General features: G+C 31.3%; 1 non-coding gene across 1 annotated transcript; it reads right to left on the bottom strand.

The window, feature by feature from the left end:
- Positions 1 to 270: 270 nt before the first annotated feature.
- On the bottom strand, positions 271 to 457 carry LOC145297142 (U2 spliceosomal RNA). The gene has a single exon (XR_013870109.1). It is a non-coding gene; the product is annotated as a U2 spliceosomal RNA (small nuclear RNA).
- Between the last annotated feature and the right edge of the window lie 11,561 nt (positions 458 to 12,018).

The raw sequence follows: 12,018 nt of genomic DNA, 5'->3' as shown, positions 1-12,018 counted from the left end.
CATTCTAACTGAATGAGTATTCATTGCTACTTTTGTGGATTTAATAAAGAATTCATTTCGAAATTCCGTCGAGGCTCATTACTTTGGCATCAAATTCAACTAGAGCGGTTTTAGTTAACAAGGCCGATAGCCATTAGTCGCGTGCTCTTGTGTAACGAATGAATGAGTGAATGGAGGATTGACGTGAAATTCTTAAAGATAAACTAAAATGACCGAAAAATGGGCTGAAATAACTTAAATAAATAAAAAGTAAATGACTTAGAATGACCTTAATGGACTTAAGGATGAATTGAATGACCTTAAGAATGACTTAAATGCTAAAAAAATAACTGGAATCCTTCAAAAACAACTTGAATGATCTGGAGAATGTGATCCCCCACTTTATATCACAATCAGGACAGCATGTAGTAAGAACAGATACTACACTTTGATCTTGGCCAAAAGGCCAAGAAAAAGGGGGGGAATTTATTTGCTCCCCCACCGAGCAAATAAGGCACAAGGCCGATTTTTAATGTGAAGAGTGAAAGAGAAATGGTAACCAACTCCCCAAGTTTTGACAAGCTTCTGGGCTTGACCATTACTCCTGATCTTAAATGGAACACGTACATCAAATCTGTTGCCAAGGCCGCTGGAAAAATGGTGGGATCTTTCTATCGATCCGGTAGATATCTCACTGCTGATGCTATTCTCTATCTATATAAGAGCCAGGTACGTCCAAGGATGGAATACTGTTGCCACATCTGGGCAGGAGCTGCTAGAAAGGACTTGGCCTGCCTTGATAGAGTTCAAAATAGACTTCGTAGCCTCGTAGGAGATGTCCTTTTCTCCTCCTTGCAACCTCTATCTCACAGAAGAGATGTTGCGAGTTTGTCTCTGATGTATCGTTATTTTCATGGAAAGTGTTCGACTGAGCTTCAATCTATGGTCCCCCCTCGCCAAACTTTCACAAGAAACACTCGTCTAGCTGTAAACACTATCAATAATTCCCCCCACTCTTTATCTGTGCCTAAACCTAAACGTAGATTCCATGAACAAAGCTTCTTTCTTAGAACTGCACGCCTGTGGAATTGTCTTCCGTTTTCCTGCTTTCCGGCTGACTACAATATGGTTGTCTTCAAGTCTAACGTAAATAAGTTCTTGATGAGCCGTTCCATATAAGTTATCAAATTTTCCAAATTTTCATTACTAATGATTACTATATTGTCCAATTTCTAATGTACAATCTTTAACCCTTATCCTTGAGTGGCCTCTTGGCCTTGATAATGTGGTGATGCCTATGTAAAAAAAAAATAAAATATATATTCCGTATATATATACTTTATATATATACAATATATATATACTATATATATTCAGTATATGTATATACTATATATATTCAGTATGTGTATATACTATATATATTCAGTATATGTATATACTATATATATTCAGTATATATATATATATGTATATATACTATATATATTCAGTATATGCATACTATATATATTCAGTATAGATATAATATATATATATTCAGTACATATATATATATATTTATATATATATAAAATATATATACACTATATATATAGTCAGTATATATACAGTTTATATATCTAATATATACATAAATATATACTACATATATTCACTATATATGTACTTTATATATATAAAATATGAATCTAATATATATATATACTATATATAATATATCTAATATATCTATAAATTATATATATTCTGTGAAAGCAAAATCAGGACTTTAAAAAGGTGTTCATGGCAACAAAAAGTATATTTCGTTTTACGTTACAATTATTTCTATGTCCAGTCGAACAGTGTCAAACATTATATCGTTGTAAAATTTTCAAAAACCAGCATTTCGTCAACCTTTATGAATAAAAACACTTTTTACAGTAGAGCATTTTTAGAGAGAAAGAAAAAAGAGAAATTCCCTTAACGGGAAAAGCACGTGAGAAACATTTACCTTTGTTGTTGTTACGGAAAAGCCCATTTAAATATTAATATATCGCCTAATTTTCGTATCCTTATTTAGAACAGATTCATTAAATGTTGCCACAGAAAACCCTTAGCCATTTAAAAAAAAGTTTTATATATCCCATTCGTTGAGTTCCTAAATTAAATCTCGCTTTTTCTATATTTCTCAATAATTAATTTTTTTATAAAAATAATTTTTAATTTGTATTTCTATATTTATAGTATGGCCGTAACAACCTTGCAATAACGTTACGGTTAATTTAATTTCGTATAAGAGGTAAGTACTGTTTACAGATTATCGTTATTTTAGCACTTAGATTTTGGACCATTTTAGATTTAAAGTTTAATTGAATATGAGATTAAAGAACAAGCTGTATTATATATATAAATCCTTGTACAACATTTCGAGTAAGGTATTCTTATCTATTTATTATTATTTAATGCCTTAAAATTCATTGTAATTCTACTTTAAAACGTGTTCATATCGTTACTAAAGACAATTATGAAGGGATATAATCCAATTATGTTGTTAATTGCTACTGTGACCTTGCAACGTGACCTTACACGACCTTGAACCTCTGATCGCGGCCCAGTTATGATCTGCACCCTGGTCGGTACAGTTATGATATGTCGACTGGGCAACCAGGTCTGCCAACCGTTAGTACGTCGCGTCACCCAGTGAGTTCTTCGTTAAGGCGTTGGGGATTCTTCTCGGATGCTCGGTCCTCAAGGCCTGTTCTCTGTGGATCGTCTAGTTATTCTGGGTGTTCGTTGACGGATACGGTGTCACAAATGGCAAATAAAGAAATATACACATATAGGGATCAACGCACATCAGCAACAAAACTCCGGAGGTTGGTTAATATAATATATATTTCGGAAATTCATAAAAGAAGTATTTACAACATATACATATAGTTGACAATTAATTCAAGCAAGCAGTTAGTTCTACAACTGAGCTTCTGTTGTTGAAATACCTGGTCGGTATCGCGGACTTTGCATAATTCTCGTTAAGTGATCGACACGTTATCAGCGTTGAGTTATCAAGCAACAAGCGAGGGGGAGAAAGAGGAGAGGTGATTCTGCCGAGACGGAACAACTCGACTTAGCTCTCTTTGACTGATTCCCAATCTCAGACCCGGACTCTGACTTAATCTCTGATTTTTCATTTCTTTTATAATACAATTATGGAATGATGACGACACCCATGTTCGTCATCGACCGATCAAATTGCTTGATTATAATTCGACGGGGCCTTTTCTCATTGGTTGATTATACTTCGACAGGGCCCTTTTTCATTGGTCCATTTCCAAAATTGGATTGACTCCTCCTTTAATTAACGCCCAACTTACACGTTGTATTAATTAACTCCTCCCTGGCTTACTAATGGAATTTTTTCCATATCCAGGAAAATTATTTTTCCTTTGACTTAAAGTAAATCACGCGATTTTATTTGTTTTAAAATTATCTATTGATCTCATTTTTCGCTTTGATAATTCAAAGGAATTTTAGTTTATCTTTGAATTAATTTCTGGTTGTCGGCCATTCCATTATATCAGACATTTTGATTACGTCAAAAGACCAAGAATGCATTTGTCGCTTTGAACTTATCGGACAACACATTTTCCCATCCGAGCAAAAATATTTCATAACTTCAATTTTCGTTCGACCTGATTCACCAAATGACAATTCTCGATACGTCATAAAAATATGTATTATTGTTTTGAAATTTCGGACAATTCATTTTTTCCTATTCTTTGTTCTAAAACACAATGCCGAATCACTGCGTGTGTTTCTCTCAGATCAAAAACAACCCGACTTTTTCAACTGTCAAACTCACGGATCAAACTTGGCTCATAGTTTTGCCAATTGCGGGTGTGCAATCCCCAATTCTCTGGTTCTTGTACAATTATGATTTCGGCTATTTCAGATCAAACGCCTGTGTATTTTTGGCTAAAATATTTTATGCATTCTTTTTCGCTTTTGAAGTTTAGAATGTGATTTAACTTTTCGCTACAAAGGCACTTTTGCCGCCGCCATCTCAACAAAAGACTTAGCTCAGAATTTATTGACAAACAAAAATTAATAATAATTTTTATTCCTTCAAAACCCAATCATCGTCCGGGAACAAAAAATTACTTTTAACCAAAAGAAACGTCACATCAACCCTACAGGTCTGATGTGGCCTCTCTTCAGTGTTACACTACTAGTTAATTCTGTTGGAGACTGGGTCGATTTTATTTCCTATAACAGCTAAAGAGAGATAATTCAGGCTGTTTGATGTTTTCGGTCTATTGATTACTAGAAGTCGTCTATGATTTAATAATTAATTTAATCAGACAGATCCAGGACGTGCTACGATGGCTTATTTAACAAATTAAGGATATAAATTATGTTTTTAATCTTAAGAAATTGGTTTTTGCCCATGGGTTTAACCAGCATCTGTTATTAATCACTTATGCTGCTCATGTCTTATAATTCGTGTGTTATATTCTTCAGTATCTAAATAAAACATTGTATATATCCTCTAATTATTATTCTGACAGCAAAACCGCCCAATAGATACAAATGTGTATCACTCCGATGAGAAGATGTCTACTCCTGAATTTATGGGTAAAAACATTTAGAACAGGCAGTGAAGTAACTGAACAAGTAAATCAGTATGGATCTTACCAACTTAAGATGAGAGATGACAAAATCAATTAAATTAATTTTAAGCCCCCAAAGTGCAAATTGAATATTGAATAATAACTAGTTTATTGTTAAGTTGTTTTATTGATTTGAAGAGGGTATCACTTATTTCACCATCAATATTGCTACAACTGAATACAAAAATACTCACCGTTATCGAAAATCTTCCATTCTTAGATGAGCTTTATACTTTATTTATATTTCTTACTCAGTTTGGAATAACAGAAATTATATTCGCATGTAAGATTTAGATCCTTCATTCATGTTATAACATTTCTAGCTATTTAACTCTACATTAAAATTTAATCCTAGCATCCGATGATCCGTATTGTTGTAAAAAGTTATACCTCAGTTAGATTAAAAGGCGAAATAGCAGAAATCTATTACTGTGTGGCCTCTAGTCTAGTTTATTCAAAATTCCTCTTTGGAATTCACTACGTGGAAGGCTTCCAATAAACATAGATTGCACCTTTTTTATTTCCCGAGGCTGTACTTCCTCACCCTGTCGACTACATATGCTATATATACAATATAGACATATACTATCTGTATACTATATATACAATATATGTATATACTATATATATAATATATATATATTATATATATAATGTATATATACTATGTATATAATGTATATATACTATGTATATAATATATATGCTACGTATAATATATATATATATACTATGTATATAATATTTTTTATATAGACGCTATGTATATAATATATATATGCTATGTATATAATATATATACTATGTATATACTATATATATGCTATATATATATGCTATGTATATAATATATATACTATGTATATATGATATGTATATAATATATATATACTATGTACATAATATATATGCCATGTATATAATATATATACTATGTATATAATATATATACTATGTATATAATATATATATTATATTCATATATATATTATATATATTATATTCATAGTATATATATATTATATACATAGTATATATATATATTCTATGCATAGTATATATATATAGTCTATACATAGTATATATATATTATATACATAGTATATATATATATCATATGCATAATATATATATATATTACATACAGAATATATATATACTATGTATATAATATATATATAATATACATAGTATATATCTACTATCTATATAATATATATACTATGTATATAATATGTATATAATACATATGCTATGTATATATATACTATGCATATAATATATATATATATACTACGCATATAATATATATATACTATGCATATAATATATATATACTATGCATATAATATATATACGATGTATATAATATATATATATACTATGTAGATAATATATATATTATGCATATAATATATATACTATGTATATAATATATATACTATGCATATAATATATATACTATGCATATAATATATATACTTTGTATATAATACATATATACTATGTATATAATATATATACTATGTATATAATATACATATACTATGTATATAATATATATATATACTATGTATAATATATATACTGTATATGTAATATATATACTATATATGTAATATACTATATATTTACTATATATAATATATATAATATAATATATACTATATATATCTACTATATACTATATATATACACTATATATGATATATACCTTTATATAATATATATGCCATATATAATATATATATGCTATTTATAATATACATAATATATATACTATATATATGCTATTTATAATATACATAATATATATATACTGTATATATATATCATATATATAATATTATATTTATTGTATATAATAGTATGTTATATATACATAGTATATATTTTATGTATACATAGTACATATATATCTATAGGTAACATATATACTCTATATATAACACATATTCTATGTATACATAATATACTATGTGTATATAATATGCTATATATACAATATATATTTAATATGTGTACAGTATATATTTGTATACTGTATATACCATTTATATATAAAGTATACATATATATACTTTTATATATATATATATATGTATATATATGTATATATGTATATATATGTATATATGTATATGTACTCAAAAGCCACGTCCAGTGTGTCTGCTGGGGCGTCCCGAATCTTTCTTCTGGAGCGCTTTTCCCTTAAGTTCTCTGTGCAGGAGATCTCAAAGGAGGCGTCAGCCTGCTGGACTATACATGGCCAAGTAACACCGTCAGCAGTCACAGCAGACCAAGGGACTACTTCAGAGAATCTTTATATCTTTTCTTCTGTGCTCCTCTGTCACGACGGCCAGTAGAGTTCATCATATAGGACTATCTTGGGCAGGCGATGATCGTCCATTCTTAAGATGTGCCCGACCCAGCATAGCTGTGACTTCTGCAGCATTGCCTCGATGCTGGTAATTTCCGACCGTTCATTGACCTCAACATTGGTTACATAGTCACCCCAATGGATGTTGAGAATGGTGCGGAGACAGCGCTAATGAAAACGCTGAAGGAGTCGTAATTGCTGGCAGTAAATTGTCCAGGACTCAGGACCATACAGAAGGGTGGAGAGTACTCCGGCTCTATACACACTGATTTTTTGTGGAATTTTTTAAAGTGTCTGTTTTCCAGGTCTATTTGCTTTGGCCAGTCTATTGTCTATTTTTCTGTCGAGTTTGGCATCGGATATGATGGTACACTCCAGGTAGGTAAACTGGCGAACCGTCTTCAGCTTCTTCTCGCCAATGGTGATGTGGGGAGGGCGGTACTCTACCCGGGGAGCTGGTTGAGGGAGAACTTTCGTCTTTTTCAAGCTGACCTCGAGTCTGAAGAGCTGGGCAGCCTCTGCGAAACAGGATGTGAAGCACTGTAGAACTGTTTCGGTGTGAACAACAAGGGCAGCATCGTCGGCAAAGAGGAGGTCTCGGATCAGTTGCTCGAAGGTCTTTGTGTGGACTTGCAGCCTTTTGAGGTTGAACAGACTGCCATTGAGGCAATAGCAAATGTAGACAACATCGTCATCGTCAGGATCTTGGGTCGCCTACTTCTTGCTACCACATATAGGCTAGTGCATCTGCCATTAATCTCTCGCTCGTAGACAGGTCTAAAAGTTCTTAACTGAATATATACCGCACTATCAACTAAACTCCAATCTTTCTTCCACCGCTGAAATGTTGCATCCCTGTGCTCGTTTAATGGAATGTGCTCCTACGAACTCAAGGTACATCTACTCTCTTGATGTAAATACCTCTGATTTACCCAACAAGCAGCAAGAATCTACTCCTACACAGTATAAATCCCTGGATGCCGGAAAGCTTTCTGCTCATATTGTGTGTTTTTCCAAATTGCTAGACTTTGGAATTACTCCCCTACTTCTCTGACTGTACTGACATGCAAAGGTTCAAATCTAGCGTGAACAGACCTCTCGCTGCTCAACTACCTACATAGTATCTACATTGTAGATTTGAACCCAACTAGTAGCTCTTTATATCCATGTGGCACTGTTCCTTGTTTTGGGTGAAATGACAGAACAAAAGCTTTTACTTTGATGAAAGATTAATAATAAAATGACTTTTGCGAAACGTGTGTACGTAGGGAAAACCAGTAAGTTTTTGTTTTCCAAAGCTTGATTATGTTTAACTTTTTTATTACTTCATGAACTTGATGATCTGTCATTTTTTATTTTTTGTTCTTGCTAAGGATGAGACATCCCACTGTATACCAGGCATGCACCCTGTATTTTGTTCATTCGAACCAAGAGTCAATTTAAAGATTTAATCAATTGTTTGCAGCTTTCTTTCACTTGGTTCACAGGTATATTTGTCACGTAGTTATTCAAATTGTTTTTCGTGGGTTTAGTTTCTACTATAATCATTGGAATGAGAGAGATTTTCCTAAGATTCCAGTTTTTTTATGCCGTGCGTTAGATGTTGGTATTTTATTATATTTTCCCTCTCTGTTTTACTCAGCATCATTGGGGATACTAATTTCTACAAAGGTTGCTTCCTTCTTTTGCATGTCCCACATTATTCTGTCAGATTTAATAGCTCCAATGTATTGATACGCAGCTAACCTAATTGCATAGCCATAGTGGTCGGTACATAACTTATTCCCAACTGTTTATTCCAGTATATGTTCCCCGGGTTCGTTCCTGCATTCGATATTCAACCTTTTACATATGGTTCAATAAATATATTTACACATTCCATTATATTCTCTTGTATATTATAAGTAGATGTAAGATAGCTCACAACCCTTACTTCTGTGTGGCAGAATCGAATTACAATTGGTTGTGTGTGTGGTTATCCAATAAAAAGATATGATCCTATGGTATAGTAAAAATTGCAAAACTATTAAAGAGTTATAAAATGATTGGTTCATCTAAATTTTATAACGAAATATATGTAACATCCTTTTTTCTAGGATAAAGATCAACGTGTATTAATTGATATTGATATAAATATCCATTCCGTCACCTAAAAGTTGCCGAGAGAAATTAAAGCTGAACGAAATCGTTTCAAGTGTTTAGAGAAAGGAAGAAAGCAAATATTAGTTTTACTACCATTTAAAATTAATTCAGAAAATATTATTTAGTTAATTTCCATAATGAGACGTATTATGTCCTTTTTCCTTTATTAGTTAACAAATAAAAGTAGATACGAGGATAAAGAAAAGGATTTTAATCTAAATAAAATAAGATATGCAAAAAGCGTATTTTTTTCATTTTTTAATCATTTATAAGAGGTCTCATCTTTGTCTCTCTCTCTCTCTCTCTCTCTCTCTCTCTCTATATATATATATATATATATATATATATATATATATATATATATATGGGTCGGTCCAAAAGTAAAGCCTCCCATTTTTTTACTCCAAAGGTTAAAGAGCTACAAAAGCGAAAGTTGTACCATTAAAATGATACATCCAGAATTTATCTCCTACGTAGTCACCACCATTCGCAATGCATTTTTGACAGGAATTCAATGACGAATCTTAGCTTCTGACGCACGTCCATGACGCGGGTTCTTAGAGCCTTACACTGTAAATATCTGCAATAGTGAGGTGAAACTTCTAGGTTACTATATATATATATATATATATATATATATATATATATATATATATATACACACACACGAAATTTGTATTATTACGACATACCATGAATAGTTATGATAAGTATTGTGATTCGGTATAGAGTCGTCCTAAAATTGTTGATGTGATGTATATCTATCAAACTCTCTACTTGAACAATCTTGACTTATAATCAGTTTTTCGTGAAAAACTAGATACAGCGATCAACTCCTAAGGATGAGAATTCAATTATTCGTTGTTTAAGAGAATTTCTAAGGATGGGTTATTTAATTAAACGAGAGGGAAAGTTGCAAGTTTCGGAGATTGGTAGAGTGTTACTCAACAAACTGATCAGCAAAAGCCACGCGAAAGACGAATACGAATCTTTTCGTTTTTGGTGATTTCTGTATTGATAAGGAGTTCCCTTAATTGACTTTCCACAAAGTTAAAATACAATTTGTTGTAAAGACAAGAATTAAACATCCACTACCGTCTTATCACTAACAAAGGACGATGGCGGGAAATTTTTAGATTCTTGTACTTTTAAAAGAAATACTTTATTCATTTATTGTTTAAAAAATCTGTGAACAACTATTATCACAAGACATCTATTATATAAATTAAAATAAACATTTTCTTGAAACAGTTGTGAACAATGAAATAGTTGTTTGTGTACTGCTCATTTTGAATATTTAAAGTTTAAATAAAACCAATGACAATGAGTTATAGTCTAATGAAAGCTCGTTTTTCAAAAGAAATATGCAAATTAATTAAACATTATACAGTCGCTCGCATGCCCATGGCTGAGTATATGAAGTTTGTTTTAATAATTTTAAATAGAACAGGCAAGATTTTAATATCAATTTCGGTGCGACAAAAAATTCAACTATATATATATATATATATATATATATATATATATAATATAATTGAATTTATATTATATTTTTATATCATATTTTTATTATATTATATAGTTGAATATATATATATATATATATATATATATATATATATATATATATATATATATATGATATTGAAAATTTTACCACAGCAGTATCAACTAAATATCAATAAAAAATTTATAAAACAAATATTGACGTTGTAAGGCAATAAATACGTGAGAAGAAGACGTATCTTCATAAATCAACAAAATATGAAAAAAATATTACGGTTCTTTTTAATGTCTTTTACGAGAACGAGGTTTTTCTCGCGAAATATCAAAATATATGCATTCTCTATTTTTTCCGGATTCTATGTAATAGTCTGAGTTTCATTAAAGAAAATATGCTTGTTTCCACATTAATTATTTCTCTTTTAATTACAATAAACCAAAAAGTGATCACAAACACCGTGCGGTTAACAATCGATCAAATAAACACAAATATACATAAGTGATTCTCAATTTTTTTTGTTTGTCGCTTTTCTTGTTTTTTTTCTTGAACATTTATTTATTTCGTTCCAGCATGTTCCGTTCTTTCTCCTCTAGGATCCTCCGACCACTCCGTCGTATCAGTTAAGATAAAAATGAAATGTAATAAGTCCCCAGACGTACCCCTTCACCGTACTATATACCGATACTCCATGGCTGACTGGGGTAGCTTCTGTACATTTATATCTGATCTACTTCTGTATTCCATGTTTAAAAAGGATGTGTCCTCTATAGTATCAGACCTGACCAAATGGTTAATTGTAGGCATAGACCGATTCATGCCATCTAAAAAATTCCAACAAAAACCCAACAGCCAGCCATGGTTCTCCCCTGAATGTGCTGCTGCCATCGTGTGTGGCGACTCGTAATGGCTTAACATGAGAAACTGGTGACTGACCCATTCATCCACTTCTCTGTGAAATTTTCCTTCTTAGAGTAATGTGTTCTGAGAACTTATATTTCTTTTAGTCTGTCTTATCTGTTCCATAATTTTTCAGTAAAATACTGGGTTGATCTTGCTAAAATCCTGTATGATAAAGTGCAGCAAACCGGGTATTATAATATCCGTTCGATGCACAGTTAGAGACGAATAGTGATCAGTATTTAATGAAAACTAGGCACAAATTTCATCATATTCACTTCTTTTAAGTTAACAGGCTGTAACTTTTGCTCCTTCTAACATAAAATAATTAACCTTTCTTATAGAATTATATATGACGACTTAATTTGTCATTAAATAACCCATAAATGGTTGGTGTGCCCTAAACGAAATCAAACCATTTCACATGCGACGATTAACATTCTTTTTCTTTTTCTTGCAGGCGT

This window comes from Euprymna scolopes, chromosome 17 (assembly GCF_053919585.1).
Source record: "Euprymna scolopes isolate OS-2025 chromosome 17, ASM5391958v1, whole genome shotgun sequence".
Taxonomy (NCBI): Eukaryota; Metazoa; Mollusca; class Cephalopoda; order Sepiida; family Sepiolidae; genus Euprymna; species Euprymna scolopes.
Note: the sequence above shows the minus strand (reverse complement) of the source record. Positions and strands in the feature narration are given on the sequence as shown.